General features: G+C 37.2%; 1 long non-coding RNA gene across 1 annotated transcript; it reads left to right on the top strand.

The window, feature by feature from the left end:
- Nucleotides 1-448: 448 nt before the first annotated feature.
- Nucleotides 449-16,210, top strand: LOC139669487 (uncharacterized). The gene is made up of 3 exons (XR_011697272.1): nucleotides 449-531; nucleotides 5,041-5,097; nucleotides 16,163-16,210. It is a non-coding gene; the product is annotated as an uncharacterized lncRNA (long non-coding RNA).
- Nucleotides 16,211-17,017: the final 807 nt, after the last annotated feature.

The following is a 17,017-nucleotide window of genomic DNA, read 5'->3' as shown; positions in this document are numbered from 1 at the left end:
CTGATGTGGCTTAAAACAGCTTCTTTAAGATCCCCTTATCAGGTTCCATGCAATTATTTGAACTCCTTTTCTCCTCATGGCATGACATCTGCCAGGCTAGCCCCTTGCACTACCAAAATTACAAGCTAAGATTTTAATATGTTCTCTTTTCTTTTGCACAAAAAGTAATGTACTTTTTGTTCATAGAACTTGTAGCAAAAAAATCTTTATATATTTTGTAGCTTTTGTTGTTGTCTAAATTAATGTAGTAGTTTTGGCTTTAGTCAGCATAGGTCCCCATGTAGGCCTCAGTTTTTAGCAGGCCTCAAAGGTTGTGACACAGATTAGAGGGGACAGGTATCATCTGACTTAAGCAGCCAAAGAGGTATTTCATATCATCTGACAACATCAGGAAGTGTCGGAGAGTATAACAAGCAAGGTGGGAGGAGTCTCTGCTCTCTTCGGTCCATGCTTCTGACCAGGACGGTTCCCGCTCCCTGACTGGTGATATCAGGCTCTCCTGCCGGTCTGCACGTCTGTTTACCCGGGGATGTGAGCACATTCCTGTTAATTCCTCTTTCCCTCTTGCTGGGAGGTTTCCTTTGGGGAGGAGGTTTGGTTGGTTTGGAGTTTCACCTGTTAGCTGGGGTGACCTTGGTGAGCCCGTTGTTGTTTCCTGTCACTATGTGCTATTTCATATTCTGTGTTAAGCTCTCCTCTTCTCTGTATAAATATAAAAACCTCACTGTGTTTAAAGCCTCGTTTCTGCTGTTTTCCCTCACTCTCCTGCTCTGGGAGTGGACTTTTTGACTGGGTACCAGGCAGTTGGCATGTTGCCAGGTCAAACTATAACAATTAAATAAACAAAACCATGTTTTCTGCAATAGATTGAAAAAAAATATAGTGCAGTACACCTATTAGAAAGCCTCCTCTTTCTATTCTTCCTCTCAGTTGCCAAGTGATAGGTTACATTAGCATAAAATTTCAACCCAGTTACCTTTTTAAAAATCAGATCTCCAGTCTGGTTATTAATCAGATCTAAAATTAAGTTAAATTTGTCCATGTCTTTGTGAATGACCATATTTGTCTTAAAAGCATTTGAATCCCTGAATGTGCATATGAGAATATGATTTATGGGATCAAGTACTGCCCACTATTTTGGTACACTGGGATTCATGGCCATTCTACACATAACTCAAAGGTATATATGGCCTATAGAGTTATCGGTGAACCAAAGCCTGGAACACTAATATCATGCCAGAGAAGGCATTTTCATATTATTTTGTTCACTTCTTCACCCAAGTTCACTAGGGACTGAAGAGCTGTAGGAAATCTTGAATTACAGGGCAAACGCCAGGTAAGAGATCAAGAGATGCTGGAGAAGGTTGCTCAGTACCCCCACATTTCCTCTTTGGTGATTAGATACTATGAGCCTGCCTTTCTATTAGAAGGCATCTAATATTAACACCTGCAAGTCTAAATAGACCCATATATTGCTCATGGTGTGACCTGGATATTGCCAGTCATTCCCAAATACAACAATTCCTGGTGTGCTATGCAAGAGATCTGAGGAGGTTTAGAAGATTATTAAAAGGCTACTCTCATGCTGTATTAAGGGTTTACAGGTCTTTAAAAACCTGTCAGTAAAATATGTACCGTAAGAGTAACACTGAGTCAAAGACAGATATGTATTGTAAGAGTAACACTGAGTCAAAGACAGATATGTATTGTAAGAGTAACACTGAGTCAAAGACAGATGAACTTTATAACAGCGGTGTTTCAGTCTCCAGGTATGAAGAGCTGAGCAATCACACAAGCCCTTAAATAGTTTTAAGTACAGACAACAATGCTTGTAGAGAGATCACACCTCCATGCTAATGAATCTTCAGAAAGTTGATCCAAAGCTCCAATGTGAATGTGAAGTAATTCACTGAACAATAGGATAATTTAATTGTGATCTATATGTAAATTATGTCACTCAAAAATTGCATATATAGTATTATCCATAGAAGCTGTATAAAATTACTGGACGTGTGAGTGAAACAATACAGCTTTTAGGAAAGGGTGTATCAATTTAGCATTATTGGGAAATGTGGATTAGTCAAACACTAAGATTTGACATAGACAACATGAAACTGGCAAGAAAAAGTGCAATTAGTGACACTGATCTGAAGTAAAAATACAGCTTCAGTAATGATAAAAATATTACTTCCTACATTTCATAGAACATACACCTGACTCATGAAGACTCACACATAAGTCATATGAATTTAAATTACAAATTTAACACCTAATTAAAGCACTTTAACATAATCAGTTCTTCATGGCAAACATGTCCAGGGGATAAAAAATTATTGAACTGGTGAAAATAATATATAAGTAAATGCAAAACCCCTCAAACTGCAGAAGTTACTAATTCCTACTCATGTGACTTCTGTTTTCCACTTCTGTAAATGCATATACATAAAACCAGTTTGTACTCAGGTTTGCAACACAGAAATTTCTCAAGCACAAGTTGCCCTGTTTAAGTATTCTTGTCCATACTAAACTCTTTATAAAAGTTGTTCTTTATAAAACTTGCAATAATACAATAAATCTGCTCACTGGTATTCATCAGCCCCTGCCTTCTTTTTCAGAAGGGCTTAATCTGCCTGGATATTGAACATTTTTCAGATCATCCCAAAATATATATCACTAATAGGTAGACAAATAGTAGCCCTAAGTGCTGTTTTTATCTGTTAGAAGTCGAGTGTGATTACCTCCTATATGAATGTCCTGTTGATGTTTTCCAACATTTGGGAAGTTCTCTGTGGAATATAATGAAGTAGCAGGGAGATTGTCTGAATGCAAAAGTTCAGAAGCTCTCCCTTTGGGGAGTCCTGAAGTAAATATGACATCAGTGAAGATAAACTCAGTGAAAGTATAAGGTTAAAACTGAATGACAGTGATGAAGCAGATATTTTGATTTCTCCAGGTGCAACCATTCCCAGAACACTGTGGCATGCACCATTCTTACAACAGGTGTAAATTAATATCTTTCTTCCCCATTGGTAGAAAGAATGGGAAAGTTAGAGAATGTGTCTTTCCAAATGCCTGTGCAGAAATAACTGGAGGGAGATGAACAATGGTCTTGCAGGTTAAGGGAAAGCTTCCAGCTGCAGGGGTTTGCTGCTGAAAAAATAGACCACTCCCAGCAGCAAACCCAAGGACCATGGGCATGGAGTTAGGGTCAAACACTTGGATTTATTAAATTTTAAAACATACACAGAAAGTGAGCGGCTGACAGACCTCAACCTTTTCTACATGAGCATATACCAAGATTTTAAACCCATACTGGTATGAGCAGGGCAGAACAAAGAAGGGCTGTCCACTAAGTAGTTTTAGACAACTGGGTCTAGAGGGGCCAATCACATTACTGCAGCTCAGCTTTACCTTGTGGCAAGCCTCTTTCCTGACTGACTGTCCACAAAATCCTGAGGAGATAGACTAAAAATAAAGATTTTTTTTATTGCAGATAATGTAGACTCCATATCATAGAATAAAGACTTGATGTGACATTAATGTAAGAGTTAAAGGCAAATTATATGGGAAAAAGGGACTGAAACATAATCATGGGAAGAATTACCACAAAGACATGTTTCAAATGTAACACAGTGAAATCCATATGGAAAGGAACAAAAATATGTATGAAAGAATTGGATTAGTTTGTAAGACTGGAGAAGTTTGGTCACTGGAATTAATACATGTAATGTTTTAAATGATGTGCTGTATCTCTGTGTTTTTCACGTTCATAGCTGAAAATGGGAATGCTGCTCAGCCAGAAGGAGACCTGGTTCCAGTAGGAATAATGAAGTGCACAGACTTACTAGGAAAGTATATTGGATATATAGCAGTACCATCTGTTTCTTGGTGGCTAGGAAATTAGGCAACACTGTTGAAATTGGTTTCAGCAGTTAGTAAAAAGTCATTTCAGGACAAAAGAGCCAAGTTTTATTTAAGGAAGTATTTAACAAATTTTATTTAAGGTCAACATTTTCCAAAATTTAACATATGAACTGTGGGGGTTAGTGTGAGTGCATCCCTTAAGGAAAGCTGTTTGCAGTTTTGCCTTAAAGAGCACAGAGCTACCTGGAGTATGTGTGGTGGCTTGTAGCCAATGAGAGGCTGTGGTGTATGCAAGGTGAATTGGTTTACCAATTATGTGGTAGCATGTTGGATGTGAGAGTGCATAAAAGGTGTGGGTATTACTGCGTGAGAGTTAGTTAGATCTAGATCTACTAGGATGTGAGATGAAGTAATAGGACCTTCTGGGAACTAACTACTTCTACTATGAGCTATGAGAACTGTCTGTTAATCTATCTTGAATAAACTCTCCAAGTTGTGAGCCTTCTGATCAAGCCTTCTGATGTCTGCTGTGCCTGAGCTCTTCCGACCGTCAGTCCACAGCCCAGCTCGGTATAAGGGGCTCCCCCTATAAGGAATGAATAAAATATTAATCAGTAAATGTCATTACATTCAGAAAGACTGGATGTATAAATTAAGAAAAAGAGTCTTGGCACCTTAAGGTAAAAGGTGACATGAATGCCAAGCATATGAATAGAGTCCCATGTGTGAATTTTCATGAGTGAATCCAGTGAAAGTTATGTGCTTAAATTTTGTCAGGTAAACACATAAAAACTTTGACTGATGTCTGGATCAATGATTGACTTGGACATGTAGATCATGTAATGGGCACTGCTCAGGGCCCTGGAGCAGTAATGCTTGGAAGAGGAACTCTGCTGGCATTTGCTTTTCTCAGGGTCACTTAGGGGTCCCAGGGCACTACGTTAAATTGTAATAGTCAAGGGCAAGATGCAAAGATTTAAGGATTCAGATAAGAATAGCATAATCTTGACTAGGGCCATTGATAGATAGCAGATGAGGATCCAGTATCAGTGTGCACCTATTTCTTTTGTTTGCACTTTATCAAAGCAGCATAAAGAAACCAATATTGTTTTATTAATTTTCCCCCTGTGTTTTTAGTCTGTATATGTAGACTTATATGAACATTACCTTTTTCAGGTGTAGAAAGTAATAATACTGTGGAGCCTCTTTACATTTTAAACCAGCAGATTAAGTGTAAGTACAGAATGCAATATTTCTTATTCCCCTATGCTTCGAAAAAACCAGAATGTTTCTTATTTTTTTATTTTTCTTTCTTTCCCTTGTACTGTGTTAGCAATCCTCTTTTTTCTTTTTTTTTTTTTTTAATAAAAATCCCATCTCTATTGCTTATAGAAGTTTTAAAGTAATTTCACAGCTGAGTGGAACCCTAAACAGAGCTATCTTAGTGTAATGAAGCAGAAAACGATTGCTCCTTAACAAGACTGGTATATAGTGACAAACAGCTCATAAAAATCCCATCTGCCACAAAATACTTTCATTTTAGTCACTTTCACAACTAAATGCTATGTTTCCTGTTTCTTTTAAGAAAGAAAAGAGGATCTATAAAGCCTAACCTATCAAATTGTCCTTTGACAAAACCCAAACACAAAACAATCATCTTATAAAACACTGACACTAACCATTCCAAACACCACAAAGGTATAATGTCACTTTTGGACGCATTTATAGTACACTGATTTTTTTTTTTAGTATTAAAAAGAAGAAGCTAACCAGTCGTACTGTAAGGAAAATTTTCTGATGATTTAACAGCAGACTACATGTAATCTGTTACAGATTTTGCATTATAAAAATAGTCCTTTAGAGACCGCAATCAAATAGAAGGTAACTACCTGTAACTCGATCAGTTGTTATCCTCTTTAAATATTTGATAACTACTTCTGCATCCTGTATCCTCTTTCCTACTCTAAGCAGAATAATACTCACTGGCTAGAATTCTCTATAGTATTTACAAAAATTCTTAATCCAAAAATATTCCCTGTTTCCCTGTTTTCCAAAGAGTTTCATGAATTGCTGCAGTTCACTTGTTAACATGTTTTTAGAAATATGCTTTGCTGTGACCATTGCTCCTTTCTGTCACATGGGAACAGAACCATTTCTTGTATCTGGTCTTGCCCAAGGTTATGTTTCTGTTTTAAAAAGATGGGAAATCACCTCTCTTTGCCGCAAGAGACACTGCATCCTCAGAGTAGCAATGAATCCTTTTTCTGATGCTAATACACAAACTACTGTGCACAACTATAAGCTCCTGAATAGTGATCAATCTTATCGGAAATGACATTTGTATCTGCTCTTCCACCTTAGGGAAAGAGAAATAATTGTTTACCCAAGACCTCCCTATACTTAGACATAAAATTTGCCATTGCCTTCAAATCCACTGTTTTTACGGTGTCTTAGTGATTAATGTTTTTTTTCTGAAAGATCATAAATTTATCTAGTTAAGTAATCAATTTCTGAGCAACATCACCTTTTCCAGAGATGTAATTTCACACTGGATGCATGAAGACTGATCATCCAAGCTTGATAAGCAAGTCAAGTTACAGAATTTAAAGCTAACTTGTAATTCCTTGTGGAAGACTTGAATAGTATTTGGCTTAGGAGCTGCTCTAACTGCGACAAAGGCAGCCAAGGAGATAAGCCATTGAGATACCTTAACTAAAGAGAGGGGAAAATCTATAGCACACATTTCAGCTGTTGGAAATGCTGTATAAGTTATTAAAATTTGTTTATAATAGCAATGCATGCCACATCTTATACTGACAAAAAGCATTATGTTAAAGAAAAGTTGTTCAGTGGCATTCAAAGGATCAAAGTACTTGTTGCAATCTTATTTCAGCAATAAATATTAGTTTGAAAATCTGATGGCATTTGATACTCACAGACATTTTCCTACTCAATGAACTGATTTTTTGACAAAGTTCAATGTATTTTGTTTCAAGGTGTTTAGAAAAGATATACCCAGAAGACTTTTTTTTACTTCCTAACAGCCGTGGAGGTGATATGGTGGCAGGAGCATCCCTGAGAGTGCCTGGAGGTTGTCCAATAAAGGGTCTTAAGGCTAGGAGAAGCAGAAAGTACTAGAGGAACAAGGCAGAGAGTACCTGATTTCCACCAGCATAAATATAATCAGTAGTAGTGAATTTGCTGTAGATTTCTTATTGTGTAGAAGAGCAGAATCTGGCCTGTGCTTATCATCTTGCCACATGTGATCCATTCTCCTTGATGACAAGTATTGGGAAGTGCTGGCAGGGGCCTGCTAGGTTGTGCTGCAGACCCTTTTTTGCCCATCAAGTTCTCACACTACGTTCTCAACCTTCCAGCACAAAGTTCAGCAGCAGTTTGACTTGGATCAAAAAGGAACAAAGTTTAAAGGGAGAAAATTTGTCTTGTCAGGATGGCTGAGTTAAAGTTGCAAGCAATTTTGAAATCTGAACACTCAGTGACACTACTTTTATAAAATCATAGAACATGCTGAGTGGGAAGGGACATACAAGGATCATCAATCCAACCCATAAGTGAATAGCCTATACAGGGCATCAAATCCATGACTTTGGTGTTGTTACCTCCAAGTTTTAACCAACTGAGCTAATCTCAGGTTCATCTTTTTTTTTTTGTTTCTTGACATTGCTGTCAGTATGTGAGCTGACACCCTGCCAAAGGGGTACAAGGAGTTATGGTTGAAAGTTCTTCCCCCCCTTTTTTATCAGTTTAGATTAGTCTGACCTAGGAGCAATCAATGGTAGAGTATTGCCTGTGTACTCAGTCACTCCATAAGCAGACTGGGCATAATTCAGAGTGTGATGCACTAGTTTCAATCTATACTGAGAGTTCTTGGCTTTTATATCATTAGCATGTAGAGATTGCGAATTCAATTGTGCTGTTAGATGTACAAGAGAGAAAAGCTCTTCCACCTAGTGAATTCAAATTTATTAATGAGAAACACATTGATAATAGCATTAAGTAACTAATAAAGCCAGTTCCTTGGCTTTCATTAAGAACCTTTTGTGATGACAGCATATAGAGTCACCATCGAGTGGACTGTCAGAGTTGATGTTCCCTTGTTGCAAAGATCATCAGAAGGCTTAAGACCATTAATTTTAATTGTTTCTGAGAGTGGTTTCAAGGCAGTTGTGACTGTCTAGACAACTGGTGACATCCTAATTATCCACAATTTCATTATAAAACTATTTATGGCCTTTATTGAGAATGAGTCTGTATTAGAGTGCATAACTGAGTCCCAAATTCAGTTGATAATTTAGTTTTCTAGCCCATATTTAGGTTCCTAAGTTTTTCAATGGGCAATTAAAGAACTAAACAAGTGCTGGAAGTTTAAATCTGCTAGCAGACCTGGACCCTATGAGTTTTGATACAAAACTCAGCAATGTCTACTAATTTACACTGGATTGTTTCTTCCTGGATTTGAGCAGGCTATATAAGATGACGTTAATAGCTCAAAAGGCATTCTACAAATCAGCATGATAAAGAAGAACTGTCCAGGTACCAATGGCATTGCATTCTAGTTTCAATCCAAACAGCTTGATGTCATAATTCTAACAGAATCTCAATAGCTGTTAAACTTGAGAGTGCCAAGACCAGAAATAAGTTATTTAATGTGAGAACAAAAGAAACATTCATCTAAGTCTGTATTCCATCTTTGATGTCTGCTGGCAGCAGATGCTTAGAGAAAAAGCAAAAGATCAGTTCAAGCATAAATTGGCACTTCCACAAGTAGAACATTCTTTCAACACCTGTAAATCAGAACTATTATGTTCCGCAAAGGTTTATCTTTTATTATTTGGAATTTAAGCAGGTTGGAATTCTTTTTCCCTCAAAGGAATGTATTTTTTTTAGCAAAAAATCTCTACTCAGCTTTTAAGAAGTTAATAGGGTTGGGTTTTTTCATTTGCTTAATCTATTAAATTATCCATTTTTCTTAATTTTTAGCACTTTCTAAATATTGACAGATGGTAACTATCAACATTTTATAGAGTTTTTCTGTTGGAAAGAAGTCAAATCATTGCTTTGGTTTGCTTTCTTTTTTCCATTCTTCATTTTTCTAGCAGATGACAAGATAAAAGACTTGTATTTATCAAAGTCTCCAAACTCTAAAATGAAAAATAAACTCCTCAAAATTAAAGTGTCAGCTTTGTTTGCATCAGGCTTTCTAATTCCATTTGTAGCAGTAAAAGTAATTTATGATTTTTAAAGGCCAGTTACAATGAACTTGAATAAGATGTGCAAGGCAGGACTGGCAACAGCTGATGAGGTTGCTTAGTGTTAAAGGTGTGAAGGGAGCAGTCTCCAGGATATGGAGGGTATTTCCTCTTGGCTGCTGCAGTCCAGCCAGGCATAGTCCTGGCACCTGAAAGTCTGTTCATCCCAATTCCAAGTATGCAGCTGCTGCTGCTGTGCCTATGTACAGGTCCAGCCTGTAGCAGCACTAAGTGAATATTGATGAGAGCCTGGTGCACACATATGCAAACACAGACTGTTATCTTTAGCAGTGTGCATATGTAACACTATGAAGACTCACAGAAAACAGAGACACAGAGAGCCATGTCATGTTACTCCCTTATAGCTGATCAAAACTAAATTTTGCTGATGAAAATAAGCCCACCACACAGACTATCCAAATTCAGGAGAGAAGTCACAAGGCAATTCTCCAATTCACTCTCCAAATTCATACCCACAATGACCGTGGCCTTGAACATGAACACAGTCTCCAGTTCTGTGTAACAGAAACCAAACCCTGGGGACCCAAACCTTGATCCCCCTCTCCCTGTATGAAGGTCTCATCCTGCTCACCAGCTGGTCCAGTTTGATCTTGTCCTGCAGTTGTATGTATGTACTAACATATTTACCTCACAGGCAGTCCTTCTGGTGCAGATACTTTAGATATCAGCATGGGCTCTCAGACTGCCTAATGTCTATGCCCATACCTCAGGCTTCCTTGCCTACCACTTACTCAGACCCTGAGTCTTTTCGGATTGAGGTCTCCTCTTGTGAACTAGTCCAGCTCAAAGTTAATGAATTACATATGCATACCTGAATGAATATGCTTTAATTCAGTGTGGGTGTTCTTGTGTAAATCACTGGGCCAATGCAAACAACCACATGTCTCTGGTTGCTGGCAACAAGCCCCGTTCTACATGTTGATCCCTCTAGTTGCTGGCACTTAGACCTATTGGCAATGTGACCTTCCCTCCAGCTGATGGCACTTAGACTGCAGCAATCACACACAGAAGAGACTGAATTACACAGAGAAAAATAAGAATAGAATTTAGTAGCAAAATATAACAGGCTGTAGCAGTTTGGTTCAGGGCTCGGGACTCAGAGAAGTGCACTGGCCAACTTACGTCTGTCTTACTCTTTTTATTCCCTCCTCTTCTTCATTCTCCCATGCTTGCTGCTCCATGATTTGCCCTGATCTTTTCCTTTCCACACCTTTGGTGGTTTCCCTAAACAACTCTTACAAGGTCTACATAACCTCACAAGTTCCTCCTGATATCCCAAGATACTCACAATTATAATGTTGCCTGAAATCAAAATAAAAAGCTTTCAGGACAATATTAGTATAGTTAAAGAGGAGTTCTTTAATGAAAGCTTTCAGGCGCATGGAATACATAGGCACACACCCAATATAAGGTTCTTACAAATGTTTAAGACTACTTAATTATCATATCTAATGGATACATCTGACCTGAAAATCATTTGCCCCAGGTACCACCCTCAGAACTGTCCCACTGGAGACCCTCTAAGGGATCTGGGCCTTATATCTTTTTTTGGCTGTGAGGTATTTTATTATACCAATCCAGGTGCATGTGTCCCAAATAATATGTCCTTGCTGAAACTTTTTTCCTTGAAAAAACTCTTAAACAGAATTTCAAGAATGTGGCACAAACCATGAGAAGTTGTTAGAAACCATTAGCTTCTACAAGTGTGAGAAACTATGCAGCTATATAAGAATCTACAAATATATAAAATATTAAAATCTAGAAATATGTGACAATCTTAAGGCATTGATAACCTTTGCCCTTTATTCCCAGTGACAAACTTCAGTCAGACCCTCAGCAAGGCAGTGCCTTAGCATATCCTTCAATGATCTATCAGGCATCAAACAGAGAGTTCTGGTCTTTCCTACTATCTCCAATATGACCTTCTCATTACTGCCTGTGTTTTTGTGCCCTTAATATTTAATTTTCATTGTTATCTGTTAATTTTTTATACAGATACACAAATAGTCAGCAACCAGATAACTTAACAAATCCTATATTCCTTCAATCCACTTACCCTTACATTAAGGAACTAAAAATTTTGAATTTCAATGTCATGTGTCCATGATTAAACCTGTTCAAATCAATGGACTCTTTTAAAATAAGTGGGAAACACATTAATTGACTAGTAATGAAAGTTTTACTTGATTTAAGTGTCTGTGGGAAACTGTGCATTGAAATGATTGCTGATAATTCTATGGGGTAATGATCTAGCAGAGTATCATGCTAAGTTCTGTAGTGTGCTATCATCTCCAAACTATTTGACATTCTGAAATGCCTATATTTAAAACAGCTATTATAAATAAAAGTAAAATAGTGTAACTATCATGGTGCTCATCAAAGAAGTGATGAGCAAAAATCAAGCAGTACACAATTTAGAACAGAGAGACTCCTCTCTGCTATGGCTAACAGAAAAACACAAGCATGTAGGTTTTGCAAGCACTGTATCTTCAATCCAAAGAAAAATGATTCCCTTTGCTGGAAATTCTAATCTCTTTTTTTTTCTATCCACTGATTAATGATAAAGAGTAGTATTAAGGCAGTGAGAAGATTCCTGATGCAAAAATCAAAGTTTGAAAAAGGCATATTTTAAAATGCTCTTCTTCATGAGTAATGCGTTCTCAATTTTTCCTTTACTTTTCTATTAGATATAAAAATCCCATAAAAAAATTAAAGCTCTCAGATACTGCCAACTAATCCCCTCTCCCTTACTTGATATAATGGAATGAAAATTTAAAATTCAGAGGATTATGAATAAATCCAGATTCTGAAGGTACAAATGCTGTTCCAGTTGACTTCAGTGGAAGATTCACATGTGCATCAAAAGGAAGGATATAGCCTTTATCACTCAAAGATTTCTGCTAAAACTCACTTTTTAGTAATGACTTCTTTCTCTATTTCAAGCCCTTTCAATTTGCCAGGAAACATGAGCATAAACAGGATTTAAATAATTCAGTTGCAACTCTACTTCTCTCTTTCTATCACAACATAATAGGATTCAAAATAATTATGAGATTTCTCACTAAACTAATGAATTCAAGATAAGTGCAACCTACAGGAGCTTACCTGTCTACACCCAAAACCTTCAATCAATGAACAGCGGCTCAGTGTTAGCTGGATTAAAGCAGGGGTTACCTCCAAAAATGCAGGACTCATTTTTAGTCAGATCACTCAAGAGCAAGCAGAACATCCTACTAATGCTTGACAACACTGACAAGGTTTAAAAGTCATCCAAAAATTAATGAAAGCCTATACCACTTTGTCTTTTCAATGACTTGTGGAGTTGTTGACATTGTGCATATCCATAGACACACACACAAGTTTTCAGTCTAGACTGAATTTTGATGGAGTGACTGGAGTGAGTTAGAACTAACACAAGACCCAAAATTAGATTTCAGTCTCTAACATCTGGAATTTAGTTCCCTTTTCCTTTCAGTGTCTGGTAGAGGTATGATTATGTATCTATGTTTAGGTGTCTGCTGTGCAGTTTTACATACTTTTATAGGGTGTCTCTGCTACCATGACATTCTTTGGAGCCCAATCATGACTAATACAGTAAACAACCCCCTCAGAATAATTCATCTCATAAAAAGTGGAAATCAAAAATGCAATTCAGTTTTCTAAACTTAAGCATTTGGTGTTGTTTGAGATGTGATACTCACAGCTGGTCATGGGAAAAGCTCTCTTGACTCCACTAAGTCATCAAAGGTTTAGATTCAGTCACCAACATCTGCGCCAAGGGCCATTTAGGAAGCCCTGGGATGTGAGACCTGGCCTCCAACTGCCTTTCCACAGTAGCTAGGTCCACGCACAAGGCTGTCTCAAATATTCTCAGGTGTCTCACAAGGCACTGTTTCCACATCCAGGCAAAATATTTTGCCCTATGTCACTTCTAGGTATGTTGGAGTTGAAATAAGTAACTCTAAAGAAGACAATATTGTTATTACAATATTGTGAAGGCAAACATTAAGGTGCCTGAATCTCAACCTGCATGCTGTTTTAAAGACCAAGTTTCTCTGTGTAATCACAGGTGCCTTCTACAATTTAGAACTCCCTGTAGGATGTTCTGGCCCCACCTGCTAGTTCTTAAGTACATGCTTTTTCCTAGGCCATGTTTGTGTATTCTGGGGCATCTCCATTTGCAACACAAGCCTCTATATGTCCAGGTGGAAGTTGGTTATCCACACCCTTTCTACAGTTAAAGGTAACTGATGGACATCCATCTTATCTTAGACTTTCTCATAGGAAGAGACAAATTGTCCTCTGGAAGTGCTCATGGCTTTCACTTAATCACATAGAAGTCTGGACAACTAACTTACTAGTTTTTTTGATGGCTAGAAAGTAGTTTGTGACCTAAGTGTAGACACCTAGTACCATTCCAAACATCCTAAACAGCCTGAGAAGAGCAGAGAGCTGGCAAAATGGACCTATGAAACATGGGATCCTTTCTTGCAGTGGTACCTGCAGGCTAGGTGGGATATCTCAGGGGTGTCCAAAATGACATTCATTGTGGGTATATATTAATTTTAATAGATCCATTGATACTAAGTTGAGTGTCACACTAAAAGGATCTAGAAAGCGTTCATTTTTGGTTTGACTTTTGATTACAAACAGAAAAAGTAAGTTGCTCTGACAACAAAACCAGAGCATCTGTGAGACAATCACTTCCAAATTTTTAATTACCTCAAAAATACTGTGTTAGAAATTGGATAAAGCACATATAGTTAATGAAAGTTTCCTATTAAATAGTTAATTAAAGTGTCACCAGTTGTGGTGGAGAGATTAATTGAATTTCATCTTACTGCTGCTGAAAATGATAGCTTGTTTCTTACTATGTTGAATAGTGACTTATAAATGCTATAAAGCAACTCACTTCCAAATACATTGCATATGTGGGTTATTTTCATATAATATATAATTGCTACATTACACAACTGAGAGTGATATTTAGGTATCAAAAATGGCCATCATGAGTACAGAAGAGCAAGACTTCCATGCACAATGTAGTATTTGTTAGCTAATGACAACATAACTATAATGATGCACTAAATGGAATTCATGAGCAAAACCTACTGCTTAACAGAATTTCACACATAACTTTTCTTTGCATGAGTCATTAATATTCATGGCTGAACTGTGTCCTTTGATGTGTATTAATAATGTTCCCTGGGACCACACAATAAAAGGACTCATAAATATGTCTGGAAGCAGTAAGACACCCTAATTAAGTCATAATCATTAACATGGATATCAGATTATTTTGAATGAGTTATCTGGATTATTCACATTCTGAAATATACAGATATTTCTGGCAATTCAGTTCCTTCTGCACACGTATGTTACCTCTATTCTCCTTTATATCTTGTTACCTTATTCATTAAATGAAGTGAATTAATTAAGGATCTACATGAAATTTTAAAATAGGGAAAGAAAATCCAAATCCAAAGTTTAGCATTTTTTTCTTTGCTCGAGATATATCACAAACCATGTCAGACAATTTAAATATATCTTTTACCTGTGTACTTACAAAACCAGCATCTTCTGTGATTTGCTCACATAAAGGTATACGCTAGGAAATACAGTCTTGGGGACTGAAAAGCTTTAAGGATGAATTACTAATGTATTATGCAAATATTCAAATTTCCAAATGTATATGACTTAAGGGAAATGGCAACACCATACTTTTGTTCTCAAGACAAATGTTCCTATTATGAAGACCGAGTTAAGTATCAAAACTGCCACTATTTAAAATATCACTAGAATTAACTGAGTCAGACACCTGTGAACTGGATCAGGGAGAGCTTACAGTAATGATTTTCTAATAACACATCTCCAGATGGTTCATCATACATAGTTTTTTTTGCTTGTGGGCCTTAAAAGACAAAATAGGCATATGGGGTAGTTTTAAAAGTAAATGGATCTGTTCCAAATGTAAATCAACTTTAAGATGTCTAGCAGAAAAAATACCTCTCTATGGGCACCTTTAGGAAAACTATATTTAGATGTTTGTCTCACACAATGAGTATGTCCTTGAGACACCCAGAGAATTGCATTTGCACAGTTTGTGCTGCAGTAATGTAAATTCATCTTATTACCACTTGTTGAATATTAGCTGCATTCTTTACAGGCCATTCCTATCTCAATTACCATGTGAATTACCATGAAATAAGAGTTTTTCAATGACAACAGCTAAGCACTGTGTGCATATATTATTTTCATTTTTTTCCCTTTCTCTGTAGCACTTCAGAAAATATTTGGAGCTTATTTAGGTGTTCAAATGAAACATGCTAATTTATTGCAACATTTACAGAGGCTTTACATAATTACAGTGATGACCTGCTATGTCCTGCAACCAAAATAGTTAACAATGTACGACAAAACCTCCTTGAAAAGCACAATTCAGGTTTGTTACCAAAGAAAATATTTGATTGCAATGGAAGACAAGTCAGATGTTGCCAGTGGTATAGGAGGAGGTGAAGAAACTGAAAGAAGGCTCTGTGACATCAACATTTGAAAGACACAGCATGAATCAGATTCTTACAGATCTCTTCAAAGAGTGGTTTTGTGCCTTTTTGACACTGTGCACTGCTGCAGCTGAGCTTTGCTGTGTGTGAATTATATATTGCACTGTGGGAAGGTGTAAAGGGGAGGGACAGATTCCACAGTCCTCCAGTGATTGAACTCTTATTTTCTGCCCTTTAGATCTCCAAGGGAAGTTCTGCTGTGTTGCCCCATTTTGCACTATAAATTTGTTCTCCTTAATATCATGTGTTTTGCATAATCATAGGAAGGTGGACAGCTGCCAACTGTCCATTTTACAATGGCTTGGAAACACTGGGGTGCCAGCCCACTCCTGGTGGGAAGGATTTTTCACCTTACCAGGAATGTGCAATTCTCACTATCAGTAAAAGCATCAGATCCGTCTGTTAGAGAGAGGAAACTTACATTTATTCAACATCTGTCCACAGGACATCAGAAAATGCTGCTTGCTACACATTAAAACTGCTCGTCAGAAGATCCAATCTGGTAATGATTTATTTTCCTTTACTGACAATAGTTCATTAGCAAAAATGTTAAAAACATTCATGTACCTATAGTGTAAATGTAGCAGATGGATTGTCAAGTCTGCACTCAGAACTCAAAGTGTGGCTGTGCTAATGCTATTCTTTGCCATACAATTTCTTTACTGCAGTTTGAAGAGGTGGACTACTGTGCACAGAAAAGAAATTAAAGGTAGAAACATTTAGCATACCAGTTCCTGAAGGACGGTCAATGCTCTAGAAATGGAGGTCTACAGGTTCCTGGGATTTTAAAGGACCACTTCTGAAAACTCACCAGTTAAGATAAGTCTGTTGAGAGCAGGCTCAAATTTGGTATAGAAGGTTTTTAACTGCTTCCAGGAAAGCAATGGGTGTCTGGAAAGAACTAGGCTCCACTGGTTTTCACGCCAATCTCAGAGTTTAGATCATCTCCTAACACATCCCTGAACTCAGCAAAATCCTCTTTAGACACTAATTTTAATTTTCCAAGACTTTATAGTTTCTTGAATAATTAGTAAGAATTTGACAAAATGGCTTTTTTTTTTTTTTAATGCCTGTCATACAATTGCCTTCTTTTCAATCTACTCTAACAGATCAATCAACATCACTGTGTGAATGTACACACTTGTTCCTGAATTTAGGAAAGCTTAAGTATATTTGTCAGCTTCTTTCTTCTTGTTCTATCTTTATCACAGGATGTATTGTGTCCACAGGTACCTTTATGTGAAGTTTTCAGTTTAAATAATTTTCCTCTCAATAGGAGGGAATTAGAATATTCCAGAT

The sequence above is a fragment of the Pithys albifrons genome, chromosome 3, assembly GCF_047495875.1.
Source record: "Pithys albifrons albifrons isolate INPA30051 chromosome 3, PitAlb_v1, whole genome shotgun sequence".
Classification (NCBI taxonomy): Eukaryota; Metazoa; Chordata; class Aves; order Passeriformes; family Thamnophilidae; genus Pithys; species Pithys albifrons.
Note: the sequence above shows the minus strand (reverse complement) of the source record. Positions and strands in the feature narration are given on the sequence as shown.